The sequence below is a fragment of the Buceros rhinoceros genome, unplaced genomic scaffold, assembly GCF_000710305.1.
Source record: "Buceros rhinoceros silvestris isolate BGI_N320 unplaced genomic scaffold, ASM71030v1 scaffold3972, whole genome shotgun sequence".
NCBI classification, from domain to species: domain Eukaryota; kingdom Metazoa; phylum Chordata; class Aves; order Bucerotiformes; family Bucerotidae; genus Buceros; species Buceros rhinoceros.
This window is the reverse complement of record NW_010400553.1, coordinates 93,986-97,850: the sequence shown is the minus strand read 5'-3', so window position 1 is coordinate 97,850 and position 3,865 is coordinate 93,986. Positions and strand designations below refer to the sequence as shown.

The following is a 3,865-nucleotide window of genomic DNA, read 5'->3' as shown; positions in this document are numbered from 1 at the left end:
TGCTGAGTTGATTGCCATGCTAAGTTTAATTTAGGACATTCCTTCTTTTCACTTCTCAATTATAATATCCCTATCTACCTGAAATAACCTCCATTAAAAAAAAAAGGGATGGTCTTAAAAAAACAACTACAAAGAAATCAATCCCTCATCCATTACCAGGTTTTTCTTTTGTTCTGGAGCCACGCGTGTAACCCGGTTAGACCTGTTCTCTTTGAATACTGAGGACTGAGCTGGCCTTATGCAAATGTTCCCAACCTCATATTGGTTGTTGTCGTTACAGACCCAATCAAACGAGCAGGAAGTGACCTAAGGAATTCCCCTATTGGCTGCCTGAGTGTTCAGCAAAATGTTTTAAAATTAATATCACATCCATTTATCTTCACTCCTGGGAGTCTTTAGGAGACATAACCTGGTACCTGTGTTTACCCAACCTCCTGTTCTGTAGGCAGTTTTCCCATTGCCTCGGTTAAGGATTTCCACTCCAGAATCTGCAGCTAAATGAGGTAAGGTGCTTGGGGTATTTTTTTTTATATACTTCCTTTAAATGAACACCAGTGAAAATAAAAAAAGGGACGAGTATCTACTGGCCTCATGGCCACCCTATCGAGCCCCTCCCTTCCACTTGGGAACAGCAGCTGAGCTCATTCTGTCAAAAGGCTTTTTAATGTTACAATAAAGATTTCTGTTTTCCTATTTAGATCTTATATCTTAACTCCTGTTTAAATCTTTCTGTCGTGTTTGTGTTTGATGGGGCTGGATCTTCTGCCTTTACTTACCCAGAAGGTCATTGACTTTGAATTGAGCCGGTGGCTTTGTCAGGATTAAAATTTTCTGAGGATCCTTTTTATTATGATGTGTCTAATAATGTTCTGGGTCTGAAATCTGCTGCTTTTGTCCTCAGAGTGGTCGTCTGTTCAGTAAGGCCGGGGTGAGGAAGGGGACCTTCTCAATACCACTGGGAGTGCTGGTGTCGCAGAACTGGGGGGCACTTTACAGGGACGGTGTTTCTGTTGCTTTCAGTGATGAGAATGTTGATGGTGATTGTTGTGCTGATCAAAAAATCCCGAAGTACATTTATAATTTGGCTCAGTTTTATCCTCAAGGCAATTTCTTGGCAGCGGCTGTGGTGGCGGGGGTTCTGCTGGTCTTAGTCCCTTCTAAGGTAAAGCACCTCACAGAGCCCTGCTCGAGCCCTGGGTAGGTAAATACAGTGTGAGTAGAGGCCTGTACCGTCTTTGCCTGTTTAATTTGTTTCTCTTCCAACGGTAATTTTATTTGAATGGAACCAGAATTAGCCCCTCAAGGTATAGACACAGCCATTTAAGTAATGGTAGAAGTGAACGTAAAGCAAAAGCTGCTCAAAATCTGTATTGACTTAGTAAAATATGGGTAATGGGCTTAGTGACAAATGTTTGCATTTCACCACATGAGACATTTGAGGCACATGCTGTTGTGTATATGGCTATAAAGTTATTGAATTTTATCAGTAATGTGCTTTCAGATGATTACTTCATCTAAAAATATTGTATCTCACATTTGCTTCTAAATTACCCCAACCATCCTTTCCCCCCTCCCTGTTCTTTAGACAGTGAAACCAGTTCACAATGACAGAAATGAACCTCGAGGTAAAAGCTGCATTGAGTGATTTTAGTTGTACTTGTGTCACATAGGACTGTGTTAAAAACACCCATCTCGCACCAGAATTTCCTGTTATTTGTGAAAACTCTAGTGGAGCAAAAGAAGTGTTCTCCTTTAAGTTTTGTTTGGATAGCAAATTTGCGGGTAGCAATTTAAGCCAGTTTTCTGACATCTGTTTTGCACTGTAGAAAATGCCAGAGCTGGAAAATACAGTTTTATATTTAATGCAAATGCAGAAACCAAAGAAAACACTAGCAATTAAAACCAGATAAACAACAGGATTAAGGCGTTTCACCAACAAATATCACAATTAATGACAGTTTAATTCCTGACCCTTACAGTTTTCAGACCCAGGAGTGATTGTTGCCCTTACAGGATAGGACTTCCCAGAATTTTAGCAGAGTTTAGTTAGGTGACTGACAGCTTACCTACTAAAAATCTTCCAGTCTTGAAAAAGAAGCCCAGAAGTCCAACAATGGGAAACACACCAGAGTGGTTTTGAGTGTCCCAGCAATTAAACACCATTCCACTAAAAATATTGTATCTCATTTTCAGCCTGAAGTGGTCTTGCTTCAACGTTCAGCCACCTGATTTTGTTGTTTTATGATGTTTAGTGTGAAGTTCAGTTTCTTGTGTGGGGAAAAGTCCTTCCTTAGCCCAGCCTGTGATAATTGTGGTAGTCCGAGCTCCATAGGCTGTTCCCTCTCATGGAAAAACTTACAGCACAGTGAAAACCTCGAGGACGTCAACCTGTTTCACTGTAAGATTTTCCGTCCTTTAATCATTTCAATGGTCCCCTCTAATTTTTCAACATCTGCTGTGAAACTTGGATGTCGGGACTGGACGCGGGCTGTAGGAACAGCAGCGTCGGACACCGAGGTAATGTGAATTCGGGGTCAGGGGTTTATGAAGCGTGACCGAGGCTTTCTTAGTCGTTGTCCTCCAGACCCCAGGTGCTCCTTTGAGCACTGGTCCTGCAGGAGGAGATGAGGTTGTCCTTCGTAGAGATGATGTTGTTTGCTTGCATTTCTTTCCTATTTTTTCCTAGTCCTAGTGTAATTTGTAAAGCTTCTATGGATGGGAACAAAGTATGTTTTCAACAAGTTGTAGCAGTAAAGGATCTCACCTCAGACCAGAATAATGTTTTGTTTGCCCCGGCACAAATTAGGGAGCCCTTTACACCAATTTATGGGGTGACAACAATACCTATTACTCCAGTCGTGGTGAGATCAGGTAAGAGAACGTGGTCTGTTTAACACGGGATGTTATCACCCGAGAGAACATGCTGTGGTATGGCCAGAGTCAGTTTGTATTGCTTCGGATGTTCCCAGGGTGTTGTGAGTTTTCAGCAGTGGTGGAAGCAGACAATAGGACAGCTGGACAAAGACAAAATTAAATCATTTGGCTCTCAGTGTACTTCCTTCATTTTTTTTTTTTTAATTCCCAATGAATTTCATTGTTAACATCAGCACTTGTTCTGTCTGGGAGGTGCAAGGTAACAAATTGAAATGGAGAGAGATCAAACTAAAAAGGAAAATCATCCCGAGACACAGATGAGGAGTGATTAGAGAGGAAAAAGGAGGATTTCTGTACATGCATCTGTGTCCAGGCAGGGTGATGTGTCAGTCTGTTGCCTGTCCCACAGCAATTTGCACCAAAACCCCCTGCAAGGATGAAATTCTACACCTGCTGAAGAAGTGAATATTTATGTACAATAGTCACAGAAGGGGATTAATAATTTTATTGCCTCAGTGCACTCAGATAACTGCCCATGAGCCATGACACCTTTCCAGAGCCGGCGCTTACCTTCCCTCCCTTGTTGACCCCTTACACGCTCTTTATAGGCATGTCTGACTTGATTTCGGGACCAAACCAGTCTTCTCCCAGGCAAAGTTCCCTTTGCCCGGATTTGTTCCGTGGAGTCTACAGTTATGTGCGTTCTGTTGCTGTTTTCTTGCTTAGATTCAATTGCCACACAACCATCTCTTCCTGCAACACAGTGAAAACCATCTCTGTGAACTGGAGCAATGACCCTACGGAGGGACAGGTTGGAAAGTGGGTGCTACAGGATGGACCTGTCTGGCTTAAAAACTGGTCAGTGTGCTGAGACCAAGCTACAGATAGAGAGGAATGACTCCTCCTTCTGGTGCTGGTGTGACCACCCTTTCTAGGATTTTCTGTGGACTTGCAGTGCTCTCTCTCATCAGCCTTCCCACAGCTGTCGTGT

The 3,865-nt window shown here is 42.6% G+C and overlaps 1 protein-coding gene across 1 annotated transcript in view; it reads left to right on the top strand.

The window, feature by feature from the left end:
* Positions 1-420: 420 nt before the first annotated feature.
* The window catches only part of EHF (ets homologous factor), a 30,694-nt gene continuing 27,249 nt past the window's right edge, over positions 421-3,865 (top strand). The window contains exon 1 of the mRNA XM_010131898.1: positions 421-503. The gene's annotated coding sequence lies outside the window, so the exon portion shown is untranslated. The remainder of the gene's footprint in view (positions 504-3,865) is intronic.